General features: G+C 51.6%; 1 protein-coding gene across 6 annotated transcripts in view; it reads right to left on the minus strand.

Moving 5' to 3' along the window:
* The window catches only part of PAQR5 (progestin and adipoQ receptor family member 5), a 78691-nt gene extending 66818 nt beyond the window's left edge, over positions 1-11873 (minus strand). For 3 of the 6 annotated variants that reach the window (XM_084781173.1, XM_084781174.1, XM_084781170.1), the window contains exons 1-2: positions 11736-11834; positions 2668-2764 (exon numbers count right to left, since the gene is read on the minus strand). The gene's annotated coding sequence lies outside the window, so the exon portion shown is untranslated. Of the gene's footprint in view, positions 1-2667; positions 2765-11735 lie in introns of all 6 variants that reach the window. The other 3 variants (XM_084781169.1, XM_084781176.1, XM_084781172.1) reach the window with 3 other exon arrangements.
* Between the last annotated feature and the right edge of the window lie 6998 nt (positions 11874-18871).

Genomic DNA, 18871 nt, shown 5'->3' on the forward strand with positions numbered 1-18871 from the left:
GGGCCGGGTGACTGACACAGTGCCCAGTGTGTGCTCAGACCTCAGGGCCGGGTGACTGACACAGTGCCCAGTGTGTGCTCACACCTCAGGGCCGGGTGACTGACACAGTGCGCAGTGTGTGCTTAGACCTCAGGGCCGGGTGACTGACACAGTGCCCAGTGTGTGCTCACACCTCAGGGCCGGGTGACTGACACAGTGCGCAGTGTGTGCTTAGACCTCAGGGCCGGGTGACTGACACAGTGCCCAGTGTGTGCTCAGACCTCAGGGCCGGGTGACTGACACAGTGCGCAGTGTGTGCTTAGACCTCAGGGCTGGGTGACTGACACAGTGCCCAGTGTGGGCTCAGACCTCAGGCCTGGGTGACTGACAGATGCTAAAGGTCACAAATGGGACCTAAGAAGATGCAATGAGGACAGAGGTCCTGTCACCTTCCTCCTCTAGCTCGGACTCAGAGTCCATCTTCCTCTCTTTCTGACACAGTAGACCCTGCCCTGTGGGCCTTCTGACACCTCACAGACCTGACTTCCTCCTTCCGCTAACTCAGTCATCTCACTGTCCCGTCAGTGTGTAGCCACCAACCTCCAGGCACTTGGCATCTTCCTTTACACTTTGGCTTGGCGGGAGACCCAAGTCCTTTCCCTCCTGTTCCTCCAAGGCCACTCCTGCTCCTGTCCCGCTGCCTCCACAGGACCTCCATTTCAGAGCTCCCTGCCTGCCGACTCCGAATTACCTCTCATCAGGATTCATAATTCTTAAAATTTAGAAGTAATAGCAAAAATCCAGCAAACAGTGGCTGAAGAGATGGTTCAGTGGTTAAGATTACTTTTTCTTGCAGAGACCTGGGTTCGATTCCCAGCAGCCACATGGAGGCTCCCAACCATGCAGAACTCCAATGCCCTCTTCTGTCCTCCATGGGCACCAGCCATGCTTGGCACTACAACATTCATACATATAAAAGAAAACTAATTTTTCTTACCACCCCTCCATACACACACACACACACACACACACACACACACACACACACACACATACCAAGAGCTTCCATGACCCAATGAGGGAGAATAATTAAGAACTTACATTCCAGAAAAAAAAAAAAAGACAAATTTCCTTGTTACATAAAAGTTTCCTCCAAGACTGGGGACGTAGTTCAGCTGGTAGAGTGCTTGCCTGTCGTGCACAAAGCCCTGGGTTCGACCCCCAGTATCTCATACACTGAGCGAGGTGGTACATGTTTGCAATCCCAGCCCTCAGGAAGCAGAGGCAAGAGGATCACAAGTTCAGGGTCATCTTCAGATGCGTCGGGAATTCAAGCTAGGTCTACGTGAGACTTTGTCCCAACAGGGAAAAAAAATAAGCAAAGATTTCCTTTGATTCAGTAAGATTTCCTCTAATTCAATGAGAAACCAAAAAACCCGATGAAAATTGGGTGAAACATGAGCAGACTGTTCACAGAAAAAGGAAGTACAAAAGGCTCCTGTCTGTCATGCTCACCTTGCTCATAGTAAGAAAAATGCAAGTTAAAGTGACATGGAACAGGGCCAGCAAGGTGGCTCAGTTGATAAAGGTGCTTGCTGCCAGACCTGACCACCTGCATTTGATCTCTGGAACCAATATGGCCGAAAAAGAGAGCCAGCTCTCTCAACTTGTCCTTTGACCTCCATACATGTGCTGTGGCACATGCACTACCGCCCCCCCACAAAAAAAAAACCAACAATAATTTGTTTCTCTGTGTAGCCTTGGCTGTCCTGGACTTGCTTTGTAGACCAGGCTGGCCTCAAACTTACCGTGATCCACCTACCTCTGCCTCCCAAGTGCTGGAATGAAAGGCTTTTTTTTTTTTAATTATTATATTGAAAATCTACAATCCTAGCATTCAGGGGTCCAAGGCTAGAGGACTGCAAGTTCTGGCTAGCCTGGGCTATATTGTGACACCCTATCTCAAGCAAACAAACAAAATATCATAGCAAAAACTGCAAGGAGAAGCTGTCTTTTATTTCCAAGTTATTATCAGCAAGTCAGTTTAACACAGCACCACACCGGCGGGCCGTTCCATGCCTAGGACGTTCACCCCACATACAGGCATCTGCATTTACAAAGTGACTCAGGTACAAGGTGACTCTGTGGAATTTTGGGTGGAGGCAAAAGACTCAACGTGACAACCTATATTCTAGACACGACAGAAAGTACAAACAGGGAAGACATCACCATAGTTAAATGGAAAAAATAGACTCAGGCAGAAAACACAAAGGCAGATAAACAGACTAAGCCCTCCCTAACCCTGTCCACTCCCTCCTCCCCTCAGCCCACAAATATTTGGGGAAACCAGCTGCTCTGCTCCCTGCTGCCGTTGGGTGGATAGTGTCTTTGGTTCTCATCTGACCTGCCTGTGCTCTGTGGGTGGTACAGTGGCCTCCTCTGAGGCCACAGCTCCCCACTCTGCAGCCTTCTCCTGCTCTGACCTTGTGCCTCCCCGGGCAGGGCCTGAGGGGAGAGCAGAGTAGGCCTCACTTGGCTTTTTTCTCCCTGGCTCAGCTTTCCATTGTGGACTTTCGGGTTCATCCTGTGGCTTCGGTGGTCTGCGTGCTGGTCCTGGTGTGTGTCCAGCCAGATCCCTTCCTCTTTTAGCCTGAGTATCTTCAACCAATCGCCCCAGATGTGACTCACCAGCTTCCAGACACTTTTTGCCCTGCACATCTGGGAGGTTCCCTTTCCACTGTGGTGTCGAAAGCCTTTTAGCCATTGAAATGTAGCCAAGCCACCTCTGAAAAAAAAAACAAAACTTGCAACCTATCTACGTTCCCCATCTCGACTACTGCATGTCTAAGTAAAGCCCTCTTCATCTGCTGCTCCAGCTCCTCCACTGCTCTCCCTTCGTGTTCCTTCTCTACCTCAAGATCTTTGCACCGTGGTGGCGCACGCCTTTAATCCCAGCACCCGGGAGGCAGAGGCAGGCGGATCTCTGTGAGTTCGAGGCCAGCCTGGTCTACAAAGTGAGTCCAGGACAGCCAGGGCTACACAGAGAAAACTTGTCTCGAAAAGCAAGACAAACAAACAAACACATGAAAACAATAACCAAAACAAAAAAATCTATGCCTTGAATGTTTTCTTCTGTTGCTATGGTTTGGTGAGTGTCACCCAAAGAGCCGTTAAAGGTGTGAGGTGGTAGGACCTTTAAGAACCTTTAAGGGGTCTAGTGTAAAATCTGTCAGACATATGGAGGTTATCCTTGAATGGATCTTGGCATTTTATCCATTCTGTTCTCGATGCCTCCCCAGCCTGTTCCACCTTGTTTGTGCTCCCTCTGTGGTGCTCCATGTGCTCTCTCTGTGGTGCTCCATATGCTCCCTCTGTGGTGCTCTGGCTTATCACAGGCCCAAAGCAACAAGGCCAAGCGACCATGGATGGAGCTCCCTGCACTGCCATCTAGAATAAGCCCCCTCCCTTTGTCAGGTGATTGTCTCAGATATAAGTTTGTTAGCTCATCATGGTGACGGCAAGAAGGCTAGCACGGAATCTCTACCCTGCTTAGCCTTGAATTCAGATTAACATCCTTCTGAGTCCTGGAGCAATGGACCTCACCTGATGGGAGCTGGCAATTTCAATCCCCAAAGAGCGATGTCTGCCCCCCTGCCAGTATGCATATGACCCCTGGCATCTAGTATACAGAAGCCAGAGATGCTTCTGAACACTCTACAGTGCGTGGAACTATCTCCTTTACAGTAAGGAGATCTAAGGAATTTGCTGGTCCAAAATGCTGGCCATGGGGTGGGGACACAGCTCAGGTGGAAAGCCCTGGGTTCCATCCCAAAACACTGGGTAAAACAGCCTTGGTATCTGTTACCTGTAATCCTGGCACATAGCTGAAGGCAGGAGAGCCAAAAGTACGTACAAGGTGATCTTTAGCTACATATGACTTCTGGGCCAGTCTGGGCTATATGGAACCTCGGCTCAAAAACAAAGCAAAAGAACAGAACCAAAAAAAGGCAAAATGTCAGAGTGCCGAGAAGCCCCACCTTAGACTGCCAAGGCCTGGGACACACTGTCACTGCACGCTCTATTTCTCCTGCATGCCATCTACCAGCATTCAATCTCTAGCCGTGCAAAGGTGCTGGCCCAGTTCCAGCCTGGGCTTTATGGAATGAATAAACGAATTAAAGCCATTGCTCATGTTCATCTCTGTGTCCAGTCCTCCATGCATAGACCCAGAGCCAGGAGCTTGGCAATCAAAATGTGTGGACTGATAAGACACTCAAGAGGCAGGTCACACTGTACAGAGGCCACCTCGTGCCCTGGCCTCCAGCTCTCCTGGGCCCTCTGATCCACCCTATGGCCATCATGTCCCGTGACTGTCTGGTTTCCCATCTTCATCCTCACATGCTGTTAGGATGTAGGCAGGTCATCCCACCTCGATAGTCTGATGGGCCCTCAAAGCTGGCCAGCCCAAGCTGACACCACCCCGCCCCCACCTCCTCAAAGCACGATTTCACCTATAAGCCCAACTAGAGAGAGGCTGCATCGTCTGCTCGGCTACAAACCGGAAGATGAGCACCTGTGAACACCCACCACCACTCCAGGCTCTGCGAAGCCCCAGGTTTTCTACCCGTATGGTTTTCTTGCCTGCTGCCTCTTTCCCCTCCCAGTCCTTATCACTTCGAGCTCCATCCCTGGAAGATGGCAATCAACCTGCAAGGCTTCCTGACTGAAATCTCTTTCATTGCTTCTCAGTTTTCATGGGGTGGAGCCCAGTTTCCTTAGCTGCGAGCAAGTCCCTCTGCTCCATCTCCCACTCCTACTCTCACCCCCAGCCTCTGATGCCCAGCACAAACCTCCAAACTGCCCACTCCCTGCTGTAAGTTAGAACGTTCTTTCTGTCCTCCCCCTTAGATGGCCAGAGAGCTCATTTGTCCTTGAAATTAAGGTCAAACATTTCTCCTTGAAGCAACCTCAACCTATGTACAAGCTATAATCCTAGTACTCAGGAGGCTGAAGATGCTTCTGACCAGACTCAGCTCTATAATGAGAGCCTATCTCAAGAAACTTAATTTTTTTAAATTGCATTTAAGCCGGGCACGGTGGCACACGCCTTTAATCCCAGTACTCGGGAGGCAGAGGCAGGTGGATCACTGTGAATTCAAGGCCAGCGTGGTCTACAAAGCGAGTCCAGGACAGCCAAGGCTACACACAGAGAGACCCTGTGTCAAAAAACCAAAAACCAAAAACCAAACCAAAACAGAAAATTGCATTTAAATTACACACACACACACACACACACACACACACACACACACACACACGGGGTGGGGGGGCAGAGAGGGAGAGAGAGAGAGAGAGAGAACAACAACAACAATGCAGAGGACAATTTGCAAAAGTCCGTTTTTTCTTTTCATCACGTGGGTCCCCAGGATTGGTGGCAAATACTTTTAGCCACTGAGCCATATCTCACCCAGCCCAGGCCTATCTCAAAAAAGCACACACAACTCTAAACGTATCCTTCCCATATGACCAGCGGAAAGGTCAAAGTCAGAGTCTCAACAGCTACTGCCCACCTGGCTCACCCCCAGAATCACTCACAGTAGCCAAAGGGTGGCAGCAACCCAGCTCTGGGGGGTGGGGGGGGTGGGGGAGAAGAACAGATACACAGAATGTGGCCCATGGCTACCACAGAAGGGAGATGCTCTGCGCGGCTTCTAGACGGGCAGCCAGAAGGGCCGGCACTAGACACATCACCTTGACTCTGGACCATCACTGTGAAACAAATAAACCTTTTTTTTCTTTCCATTAAAAACTTAGGCCGTTGTAGTATTGTGTTATGTGCCATAGAAAGGAGACCCTTGCTACTTGACACAAGGTACCGTTAGCTGTCAATCACAGAGACGAGAAGAAGCAGAGGGCTCGGACAGTGGGAAGTTGGTGTTTATTGTGTGCAAAGCTTTAGCTGGTAAAGGATGACGTTGTGGAGCCGGGAGGTGGTGACAGATGAAGAATAATATGAATGTGCTTGGTGGCAATGAATCATATCTCTTCATGTTCCCAAAACAAGGCTTGGGGGGGGGGGCGGTAGCTTAGCCAGTAGGGAGCTTGCCTTGTGGGCATGAGGACCTAAGGTTGATACCCAGAACCCACATAAGCAAAAAAGCCAAGAATGCTGGCACATACTTGTTGGAGGGCCTAGCCTACTTGGTTAGTTCTAGATAACGTGAGAAAGCCTGTCTCAAAATACAAGGTATATGGTGCATTTGGAGTAATGGCTGATGGTAGCCTGTGGCGGCCACAGGTGCGCATGGCCCCGTGTATCCTGCATGAATGCGTGTGAGCAAACATGAACACCCACTCACACCCTTCCCTCCTATGGAGCTTCTGGCAAGGCCGCCATCCCCTCCCTTAAGAAACTTTCTCCTGAAGAGTTCCCTCTAGCACCCAGGACCTAATGGCTGGCCACACCCTCCTCCTACACTTGTGTCAGGGCAGTGACAGACACCTTTGATTAGGTTTCTGTAGCCCAGAGAGCCTTCCCACTATGTAGCCCACAGCCCCGAGCCCAATGCCTTCTTGAAGACTGTAAGAATGAATAGTCCAAAGCAATTGTGATTTACTTCAAAATTCATCAGCAACCGTAGGAACCCAACCCCTAACCCTGTCAAAATAAATCTTCTGCCCTTCCATTAAGCAACAAGGTTGCAGGGGGGGGGGGGGGGATTCCGTGGACAGAGTTAATGAACAGCTAACAGGGGAGGAATAAAAAAAAAACACAGCCAGGGTAGGTTGCTTGAGGCGTGAGCAGGCATCTAAAAGAGTGCCCAGCCCTCTCTCCCACTGTTTGCTGGGCTGATTCACTTCCTGCGTCCCTTCCCAGGGCAAGGAGAGAGGGGAATGTGGGGTAAGGACACAGCATTTATCACCACGCCGCCCTGCCCTGGAAGGTCGCTGACCTCAGTGTGTGGGGTCCAGACCACAGGCCTGCCTTCTACCGTCTCCTTCTTACGTAACTCAAGGTCTAGAGGCAAAGAGAGCTTTGGCCTTGGCTCTCAGCACGAGGTCCAACTGCCAGCCTTGCCTTCCCTCCGACCTGTCCTGCATACTCCTCATTGGTGACTGGGCACAGCAGGCATGGAACTAGCTGGAAGAAACCCTGGGGGAGGGGAGGGCCTCAGAGACCATCTCAACCTGTGGGTCGAAGCCCCTTTGAAGGGGTGTGAATGACCCTTTCACAGGGGTTGTACATCAGATATCCCACCTATCCGATATCCACATTAGCGTTTATAACAGAAGCAAGTTACAGGTATGGAATAGCAATGAGAGAATCTTATGGGCGGGGCCGCACACCACGAGGAACTGTATTAAAGGGTCACACACAGCTTTAGGAAGGTTGAAAACCACTGATCTAACACAACCCTTCTCAACCAGAGGTGATGCTGCTCCAGGGCACATAGGGTGATGCCCAGAGGCATTCTTGGATGGCAGAAAGAACCCAGAAGCCCGGCATAGTGTCACATGTCTTAATCACAGCAGAGGCAGGCAAATTTCTCTGAATTTGAAGCCAGCCAAGGGAAATATGTATGTATGTATGTATGTATGTATGTATGTATGTATGTAAGTATGTATATCCCAGTGTTTGAGAGCTGATTGCACTTCCAGAGTACCTGGGTTCGTGTTTCAGCACCTACTTGGCTGCTTGTACCATTTGTAACTCCAGTTTCAAGGGGTCTGATGCCCTCTTCTGGTCTCTATGGCTACTGTATGTATGTGGTGCACAGATATACATGCAGTCAAACACCCATTGAATGAATGAATACATATATATATGTGTGTGTGTATATATGTGTATATGTATATATCTGTAAGGGATTCAGAGATGGTACTGTCGTGTAGAGACTAAGGGTACAAGGAAACACTCACTATGGTACAAGACAGTCCCCTCCTCTCTGCTTCATAGAATCCAAGCTACTCTGACAGGTGAGGAAACTGAGGCTGAGAAAGAGACAGGACCAATGTCACACTGCCAGCTGGACAGTGTTAGAACCAGAACCAGAGAGGGCTGTCTGCCCAGTCACACTGGCCTTCAGATGCTGGGAATGAAGCCAAGACCAGTGGCAGGCTACTATGGCAGCTGGATTCCAGGCCCTTGGATCCAGACGCTGTGTGGTTGGGCTCTGTGTCTCTGACAGGCTCTCAATGAATTCTCCAAGTTGCACAGGGCACCTTGGCTACACAGCTACTAATTAACCAGAGGAGAGTGACCTTAAGGGGCAAACCACCCTGCCTGAGGCTCAAACAACTCTCCTTCCGCAGGTGCCCACAGTCCAGGACGTGCCGCCAGCAATCCCAGCCTGGCCAAGGTCAGAAGGCAGAAAAATACTACAGACTCAAAACCAGCTTAGCAGACAGGGCAGAGATGGGGATGAAATTGGGCCACCCCTTTGGAGAACACCATCCTTTTCCTCAAGTGCAAAAAACTATTGACATTCTCACATGTCTGCCAGCTTACAGTTTCATAACAGTCTCCTTGCTTCTTTCCCTAAAGATCCAACCCTGGCTGGGCATGGTGGTGCATGCCTTTAATCCCAGCACTCGGGAGGCAGAGGCAAGTGGGTGTCTGTGAGTTCGAGGCCAGCCTGGTCTACAAAACTAGTCTAGGACAGCCAAGGTTACACAGAGAAACCTTGTCTCGAAAAACAAAAACAAAACAACAACAACAAAATCCAACCCCGTCTCCAAGTGAGGGCCACACACTAGGAAATAGCGTGGACACTGACTCATGAAGTATTGCAACAGGCGTACTTTTCCATCCACTGTGGTGGAAAGCCACTGAACTTGTAGGGAAAAGCCAATGTTCAAGGGGACAGAAAACCAGGTCTCAGTCATGGCTTTGCTCTCTCCACAGAGGGTGGCTGTGGGCAAGGACAACAGAGGGCTGAGGAGGTCTACAGTGGCCTCAGCTGTAAGAGAAGCCCCAGCCTGACTCATTCCTTCAGGTGGGGCTTTATGGCTGTTGTTGCTGTCTCCTTGGCAGCCCCACACGTCTCCCCAGTTATCCCAACAAGCTGGGAAGTCACACCGTCCTCAAGGCTGGGCTCCTGCGCTCTCTGAGACAACGCCAAGATTCAGCAGGTGCCTTCCAGCTCTGATGATGAACAGAGCTATTTGGGGTCAAAGGCAGGGCTGGGACAAAGTGCCAAAGCTCCCAGGGTCATGCAGAAAAGCTGTGTTTCTGTATGAGGGTGTGTGGCTCCCCACCTCCCATCCCCTGTCCCCCTACCCCCCCCCCCCACTCCAGGCTTTTCTCCTGCATTTATAGGGCAGTCTTTGAGCTCCCTCTAGCCTCTCAGACTGGCCTCTTACACTTGGCTCGGCTCATCTTAGCCTCTACCCCTCCTTAGGAAAGTGGGATTCCCTCTCACTGGGACTTTCCCACTGCCCCTCGCAGTGGCCGTCAGCTCATGCAGATAGCCCTCTAGGTGACTCTGGGGTCGGCCAGCTTAAAGGCCTTTGCTTCTACATCAGGGTGTCCCTTCTCCTCACACGGGAGGGGAGAAGGACAGAGGGATTCGAGGCTCTCCAGTTTATGAACTCTGGCAGTTTTTCTTCCCATAAAGGTTTTTGTTGTTGTTGTTTTTTGTTTTTTTGATCAGTGAGTACTTCTTGCAAAGCTGCTGTGTGCTCCTGGTGAGGCCCACCTTAGGAGAAACACTAAAATGCAGTTACTGCTCAAGGAGACAAAAATGCCACGTAGAGAAGCCCCCAACACACACACACACACACACACACACACACACACACACACACACACACACACACACACACAAGCCACCTGTTGGGTTTGCTCTGCAGCATACAGATGCCTTTGGAGCACCCATTTGCTCACAAAACTTTATCACTAGGGGAAACTGAGCCAAGAGATGCAAATTCCTTCCCCAATCCCTGGCAACCCTGCAGGGTGGAAAGACTCAAGAAGAGGCCATGACGATTAATGTTTTCAAATGAGAATCCTGAGCAGTGTGGAGGAGCTCCACTAGGTAGCCAAAGTCTTTCCTCCTTCAGCTCGGGCAAGGGACACGCTGTCCACTTCACCCAGCAGCCTGCCTGCCTTTCTTTGGCCCTACAAGAGGCGGGGTTGATGAAAAGTTGTCCTCAAAAAACAAAAACAAAAACAAAACAAAAAACAAGAAAAAGAAGAAGGAGAAGGAACAAGAAGAAGAAGAAGAAGAAGAAAAGAAAGAAAGTAAATTGAAGTTGTCCCAAGCATGGACAGGGTGTGTCCACAGCTTTCTGGTCCTACTTTTCAACACCCTTCCTGCTCTCCCAGGTGCAGAAACCTGTCTGCTGGTCAAGAACCCACCTGTTTCTAGTTAACTCACACTGTTTTGGCCTTGTTTCTTCCCTGCGCCAAGTACTATGGCCACAGAAGGGAACAGTGCAGGTCCTGCCTCCTGCTGTCCCAGGAGCTTAACAAGGGGCTAGCTAGGGCTTGGCAGAGTTTCCTAAGGGGATTTGAGTTCTTTTTGGAGGTGACTTTGCCTTGCGCACTCCTGAACTTCAAGGGAGCCCAAGGAGAAATAGACCCCTGCTGGTCAAGAGCACGAGCTGAAAAGGACCCAGCAAATGGGTTCAGTGGATAAAAGCACTTGCTACCAAGCCTGCCAACCTGCTGCAATCCTCAATCCCACATGAGGGAAGGAAAGAACTTATTCCTGCAAGTTGTCTCCTTTCTATATGTGGCCCCCGCTACAATAATTAGCAAATATAGCAATCTCTTAAGCCACAGAAGCGCCTGGTCTAAGAGGCCATTGCTGAGGCCCACTACTGTGCTTATGCCAAATGCTTACGCTTTTGGGGTCTTTTTTCTTTCTTCATTTGCCAACTGCATGGTTTGTCCCTGAGAAAAAGTGAAATCAGGGGCGTCCATCCATGACAGCCATGGTGGCTGCCTTAGGATCCCCCAGCCTATGCATCTCCTCTTTCTGGCTCTGGGAGAAGGCGCAGCTTTCTTCTTCCCACCGAGCAGCGAGCGGCGAGCGCTTCTCCCAGTCCAATTGAAGGAAGCCCATTTTGTGCACACACCCGTGAAGGTTAGTGGGCTCTGGTGCTCTGCATTTGCAGGCTGCAACCCACCTCACCACCTAGGCTCATCAGCCCCTGGCTTAGGAGTGCTGGAATGGGCATCTGTGAGGACCTGGCTTGATCAAACAAAATAAGACGGGGGCGGGGGGATGGGGAGCTCCCTGTGCCTGGGCACTTTTTTTTTTTTTTTTTTTTTTTTTTATCAGTGCACAGGCCTAGCATCCTTGGGCACAAAACTGCCTTCCTTGCGCACTGAGTAGTTCATAGTGTGGGTCTGGTGGGAGAAGGCGGGAAGTGCAGATATAAACATCCCTAAGGTTTAAGAATTACCAACTGTTAGCTCCCATCCCAGGGATGGAGAACCAGGATGGGGAAGGGTGTCTGCTTTGTTGATCTAACTAAGAGAGAAAACAAACAAACAAACAAACAAACAAAAACAAAACAAAACCCCGAGGTACTCAGGCTAGGGAAGAAGCCTCCCCTCCTTCACGTGCTCTGGGTGCGCGGGTGCAAGTGTCTACCATGGCAGTTGTCTGATGTATTGCCGTCTGGGCTCAAACTTTCCAAGCTCCATCTCCAAGCAGTACCCGAGCTCCGCGGCTCAGCGGCAGAGAGAAGGAGCGCGTGGACAGGACCCGAGGGGGACACTGGCTGGGAGTCCCGCCCTTGGTTACCTGGATTCTGAGGCTCACTGGCTTCCAGTGGACAGGGCGTAGAGAGGCAGCAAGAGCAGATCCGAGATGGGCTACTCTTCCCAGGTCAAGGCGGCCCCCAGGCTCATGGGAACTGCACCTGGGGCACCAAGCGGCGCGCCCTCCCGCCGCGGGTCCCCGCCCAGGCTGTCCCGGCAGGGGCGGGGCGGGGCGGCCCCGGGGAGGAGCCGAGCGATGGCCTCTCCTCCCAGTTCCTGGGCCGAGTCAGTCCTCCTGTCCCGGAACCCTAGACGTTTTCACCTCCAAAGCCTCCCGCTGCTCTTCAGCCTCAGGTGCCCCTTAGCTGGAATTTGAGGTGCACAAGGTCGTCTCTGGCACCCTGTACTCTCTGGCAGGTACTCTACATTACCCTTAGATCTGAGGTCTGGGAGCCCAGAGGCCACCTTGCAGCTTGCTGAATGAAGGACATGAAAGCAACTGGCGTGATGTCCCACCCCATGAGAGTCCTCTCCTCTGCTGAGAAGCCCCTGGCCGATGATGACATTTGCCATCAGTCTGCCTAGGACAGTGGGTCCTTGGCAACCCTCTACTCATCTCCGCAGCCTCGGAGGTGCTGGGCATGGCCCTCTGTCAGTCAGTGGACACAGAGACAAGAGATGAAGGGGCATAGAAGACAAAGCAACCTGGCTGCGGAGATCTGGAAGCTGGTTCCTTCAGGTGCGGAAGAGCAGCGGAAGCCACTTCCTCCTCCTCCCACCCCACCGCAGGCAGGCAGTCAGTCCCCAGAATCAATCTGAAAGGCTCCAGTGGGCAGCTACAGACAACTCGGTCCTCCCTCTAGTTGCCTCCCTTCTGTCCTCTGCCCTGCCTTGCTGGCAGGTATGGGCGCTAGGAAGAACAAGCCCCAGTCTCCATTCAACTTGGGCCTCTAGCAAAGCGCTGGTCCTTTCTAGGTCTGTTTCTGAAAGATATCGATGAGACGTGTTGGAGCAAACTGCCTTCCGCCCCCCTTCTACAGATATCGGATCATGACATTGGGCACTTTGCTTTATTAGTTTTGTGGCTGGGTTTGTCTTCTCAGAACTTGTGTGTGTGTGTGTGTGTGTGTTCGTGTATGTTGGTTGGCCAGTGAGCCCCAGGGATCCACTTGTCTTCGCCTCCCCCCCCCCCCAGTGTTGGGTTACAAACCTGAGCCACTAATTCCTGTGTGTGTGTGTGTGTGTGTGTGTGTGTGTGTGTGTGTGTGTGTGTATGCCTTGCATGTGCAGGTGCCCATGGAGGCAGTTGGAACCTCCAGGTTACAGGGGAGCCACCTGATGTGGGTGCTGGGACCTGAGTCCTGGTCCTCTGATAGAACAACAATAGCTCTTGATGCTGAGCCGTCTCTCTCCAGCCTTTGCCCCTTTTAATCATGGGCAGTGGAGATGGCACTCGGATGTTCATGCTTGAAAGGCAAGGCAAGCACTTTACCAACTGAGCTCTGTCTCCAACACTCCCAGATCTAAGTGCTTAAGGGGAAAGTGACAGCCACATAGGCAGGCAGGCATCCTCTTCGAAGCAGAGGTTGGAAATGGGGCTCTGAGCTGTTAACTCCACTACACACAGATGCAGATCCGGCTTTGTCTTCTTAAGGAAGGCTATTGGCAGGAGAGAGCAAGGGCTGCCCTGCATTCATCTTCCCACCTCCAGCCCCCACCCTGCCCAAGCAGGAACAGATGAACCTGAGCCCTGTGTGTTGTCTGATCTCATCTTTTGATTATGGCATAGGAATGGGCTTTGGGGGCAGAAGAAGGCATGCAGCAGTCCCCGGAAGGCCTTTTTGTACTCCCTGCAGAACCTGCAGAACCCACCCTATGGGCATGCACCCACTACCAGTAGCCAAGGTAAACAGAGCCTCCTAGTGCCCACCCAGAGTCCCGCCCACTGCAGGCATGTGAAGAGAAACAGGCTCTCTGTTCGTTAGCTTGTCTTAATTCATAACAGTCTTGCAGCCCTCTGCTCTCAGGGAGTTCAGAGTCTAGCCGAGTGATAAAACACTGCGTGGAGGAGGGATGTGTCTGTGGTTAAAAGCACTTGGTGCTCTTATGGAAGAGCTGGGTTTAGTTCCCAGCATCCACACCAGGCAGCTCACATTGCCTGCAACTCTGGGTCTAAGAGATCCAGTCCACGTGGTACTTATCTCTATACTCATGCGCATACACACTATATCAGGAGGCGGGGAGGGATGTAGCTAGGTAGCTAGATCTTCCAACATCACGTGGAGCATGGGGGACAGGGATGGCGAGCGCACAGGAAGATCAGAGCAGGGGAAGGAGAAATGAGTGGCACAGAGAAGAATTTGGAGAGTACTGCATTCAACTCGCAGTGTCATATTGGGGAAGGGGAGGCCCTGAGCGGAAAGTGTCCTGCCCAAGGTCACATAGTCACAGAACATAAGTAGCAGAGTTGGAATGTCGACCCAGGTCTTTGGGACTAAGTGTTGTTTTAGGCTTTTTGGGCAACCCAAGGAAATGCGGCGCCTGGGAAGGATGGGGTGCCTTGGGGGTGAAGAAAGAGAACTCAGCCAGGGGTGGGCAGCGGGGACTCACCGCAACAGTGCGACTGCTGAGGCAAGCTGGTGGGACGATGGCAGGGACCCGAGGGAGAGAGTGGCACAGAGCAGGAAAGTCAGACTGACAAGTGCCCAAGCCAAAGGTGGGGGGGGGGAGGATAGAAGCACCAGATGTCCTCAGAGAGGCACAGCCACCACCCCACCTCCAAATGCCCAACAAGACTGCAGGCCACCTGCCAAGATGGTGTTGGGTAATACCACCAGGCAGGGTGAGCACCAGAAACCAGGCGGCCTATATCCAGAGAGTCTTGGGCAAGACTTTCTCTTCTCTGAGGCAGGTGTCCTCTGCTACCGATGTGGCCACAGAGCACAGCAGGAAGAGTTGTGTGGGCACAGAGCACAGAGTGGATTTAAGATGTGCAGGGCCCTTGGCTCTTCCCCACCAGCCCCAGTGTTGGTTCATGGAGGTAGCGTGTCAGGCCTGGGTGAATTGAGCGCCCACGCTGCAGGGATCTGCATGCATCAGGCCCGGAGACCGTAGGAAGGATGGGTCGGTCTTAGAGGCCAGGCTCCCTCTGGCAGCTCAACAAACTAACTCAAAGGAACCAGTCCAATGCACAGAACCCAGGACCTTCCATCTTGTCCTTTCTTGGGCACTTCCTGTCTCCTCCTTGACTACCCCACATGGGCCTACCCCTCAGGGGACTTGCTAGCTCCTCTAGACTCAACCCAGACCGTAACTCCCTTCTCTGTCTGTTCAAAATGCCTTGCGTGGGTTGTTGGGATGGTTCCATGGGTAAAAGAGTTTGCCATGCAAGCCGGCCACTTGTTCTCTAGAACCCACTGTGGAAGGAGAGAACCCACTCGGGAGAGCTGTCCTGTGATATCTATCGCCTTGCATGCTTTGGTGCTTGCACAGTATACACACAATAAATAAAAACATGAAAATCAAAGAAAAGGCTCTGTCCAGGCCTGAGTGGTGACATACACCTGAAATCCAATGCCCAAGAGACTAGGCAGTGGAACTCTGTCTCAGAAAGGACAGAAGGATAGAGAGAGGGAGAGAGGGAGGGAGGGGAAGAAAAAGAGGAAGAGTGGGGCAGGGAAGAAGAGGAACAGCCTTCATCTCTCAGCCTCCTGCTCCAGATGTTTCTGGATTTGCAGCTGGTCTCTCCGTTCCCGGCCTCCATCTTTAACAGCTGTCCCCATGTCTCCATGTCTCCCCTGTCTGCCGAAGCACATCACTCTTCGGATCAGAACAGTCTGAGCTTCATAGCATCTGCAGACCTTTCTTCTACCTCGGCCATTGTCACTGCAGTAAAGATGAGGACTGGGGGCAGCACAGGGTAGGACAGCGTGGACAAGCTGCCTTTTCATTTAGGCCTGGGCAGGGCCTCCTATAGACTTGGCTTCCTCTTAGTGGTACTATAAGGTGGGGGGGGGAAGACCTTGGAGACCTTGCTAGGGGTGTGGCTAGGGTTCACCTTCCTGTGACCTCCTTTCCTGACCTTCTCACAGTCTGATGTGTAACAGTTTCCTTCAAATTCCATTTTGTAGGAAGCTCCTTAGGCCGGCAGGTAAACCACTCAAAATAGCTCCAGGAAGTTTCTGTGCCACTGGAGGGTGGACTCTGAGGTTTCAGAGGCTCAGGCCAGGCCCACTGGCTCACTCTTCTTCCTGCTGCCTGCAGATCCAGATGTAGAACTCTCAGGTGCCTCTCCAGCACCATGTCAGCCTGGGCACTGCCATGCTTTCCGCCATGACAATAGTGGACTAAACCTCTCAAACATAAGCCAGCCCCAATCAAATGCTGCGGCCATGGTGTCTCTTCACAGCCACAGAACACTGGCTAAGACACGAGACCAGGTAGTGGGTTAGGTCTGGCTTCAAGTGAGACACCCTGCCTCGATAAATAAAATGGAGAGTGACCAAGGAAGACACTCAGCTTTGGATGTTAGCATGCACAGAACTACCCATGCACCCACAAACAAACATGGACTCACATACATGTACATACAGATATACACATACATGTAAAACACATACACACATATGTATATGCTTGCACGAGTGCACGCGTGCATGTGTACACACACACACACACACACACACACACACACACACACACACACCTGAATATTAAAAACAAGAAACTACCAGCTCCAGTGGCCAGCAGGGCCTCCAGGCCTATCTGACCTGAAGAATAAGATAGTCCAAGAGCAACAGAAAAGCTGCCGGTGAAAAGCCTTGTGATATCCAGGCCTGTCTCAGACCCCAGCCTGCCACTCCCAGGCACTGTCTTTACATCAGCCAAGCTCTTAGTTGACTCTGTCTTGGGCAGCCCCCTGTTTACAAGGGGAGAGCCCAGGGACAATTGTCTAGTTCAGAGAGACACTGTTTAATGGAGGGGGAGGGTTTCCTTGCCCTGGCAAGCTCCCTAGTTACCCTTTAAAAATTGCTCTCTCTCTCTCTCTCTGTCTCTCTCTCTGTCTCTCTGTCTCTGTCTCTCTGTCTCTCTCTCTCTCTTTCTCGTTTTTGTTTTTTGAGACAGGTTTCTGTGTGTAGCCTTGGCTGTCCTGGACTCACTTTGTAGACCAGGCTGGCCTTGAACTCACAGCGATCTGCCTACCTCTGCCTCCTGAGTGCTGGGATTAATGGCGTGGGCTACCATGTCCAGCAAAGCTCCACCTCTTAAAGGTCTCATAACTTACCAACACTGCCACGTAGACTGGCAGGACCAGCTATGGAGCTTCTTACATGCAAACCACATCCAAACTGTAGTGTGCCCTTCCAGAAGAACTCTGCACCAATCCAGCGTATCTCGGTTCCAGCTACAGGCAACACCAGTTCAACCTGTTTAAAACCTCTTCTTTAGCCGGGCATGGTGGCGCACGCCTTTAATCCCAGCACTCGGGAGACAGAGGCAGGAGGATTGCTATGAGTTCGAGGCCAGCCTCGTCTACAAAGTGAGTCCAGGACAGCTAAGGCGGCTAACACAGAGGAACCTTGTCTCGAAAAACCAAAAATCAATCAATAATAAAATAAAACATCTTCTTTGAGTTTTTGTTGTTTTTCAGTTCAGAGACTAGGAGGTCGGAGGTGTAGCTCAGTTGGTAGAGTGCTTGCCTGGCGTGCAGGAAGCCCTGGGTTCCATTCCTAGCCCTACAGAGATGGGTGTGGTGATGCACACCCAGAATGCCGGTGGGGAAGTGGAGGTGAAAGAAGGGATGGAGGCAGAAGGTTGTCCTAGGCTGTGTAACTAGTTCAACTTGTCTCTCAGAAAGAGAGGTAGAGAGTGGTAGAGGCAGACACCGCTGGCCTCCACACATGGACACATGTACCTGAACCCATGCATACACACACACACACACACACACACACACACACACACACACACACGCATGCTCGAGCAATCCCCATACACACACTAAAAAAAAAATTTCAGGGGGGGGGACGGTGTTTGAGACAGTGTCTTCCTAAATTCACCATCCTTCATCTTCAGCTTCCCAACTTCTGGGTTTATGGGTGTGTGTCATCAGACCCATAAGCTTCTCTGGGGCTTCTAATGCACAAGCAGGACGGGACCTCCAGTTAATCTGCCTCAGCCTGCTTCACTGTGGGGACATCACAACAGAGACCCTGTCTCCTTCCTTGTCGCCTCTCAGGGTGTTCTAGGTTAGGGCTTGCCCATTGAGGTTATACACAGAACCCACGGTGCTTTCTCGCACGGCTCTAGGACACAAGGATGGTGGGTGGGTTTTCCCAGCAGCAACTGTAATCGCGCTTACAGTCTGAATTACAGTTCCTCGCCCCGCCCTGCCCCGCCCTGCCCCGCCCCGCCCCGCTGACACTGGAGAGAAGTCATCGAGGCCAGCAGGAGCAGGAGGCTGCTCTTTGGTCTGTACAGCTTCCTCAATCCACTCTCAGTAGAAGTCGGGGTTCCTCCTCCGGGATAAAGACCTTTCAAGACTGCCCGGGGGACAAAACTTCACCTCACTCAGAGAGTCTAGAGACATTCCTTGACCCTCAGTTCTCCTGCAGCCATCAAGTGCCAGCTCACGTCAAGCCGCAGGCAAAACCCCACACTCAGCTCTTTTCAGGAGCTGCAGAAATACTCACCACCTCTTCCCCAGGACCCCCAACCCCCCACCCCAAACACCTGAGAGTGTGGCCTGAGAACACAGCCTCGGAAAGGAAAAGCTCCTTGAACGAAGGTTCAGCTCTGCTCTCTCTGCCCAGCTCTCAGCAGCGGCTGTTGGCAACAGCATCCCTGTTTAAAAGCTAATTGGGAAGGCTGCTGCAGTTCAGGAAAGCGCTGGGGATGCCGTGCCCAGTGTGGCACTGCATTAGGGCAGAAGCCCAGCACTGGAACAGTCATTCTTGTGGGTGGAGGAGAAGCCAAAAAACAAAAACCAAATCAAAAGAAAACCAAACTGTCCACTCTCCAGGTTTGGGGAATTATGGGTGATTTTTTTTTATTCCCGCTATTGATGTAATATTGTTTGTATTATAAATATTTGACAAGGGCTTAGAACAATAGTATCGTTGGCCCTGTGTTCAGGGGAGGCCTTGGAATTCAGTTGTTAGTGGGAACACAGGGGCTAAC

Source organism: Acomys minous, assembly GCF_964271855.1.
Source record: "Acomys minous genome assembly, chromosome: 5".
NCBI lineage: Eukaryota > Metazoa > Chordata > Mammalia > Rodentia > Muridae > Acomys > Acomys minous.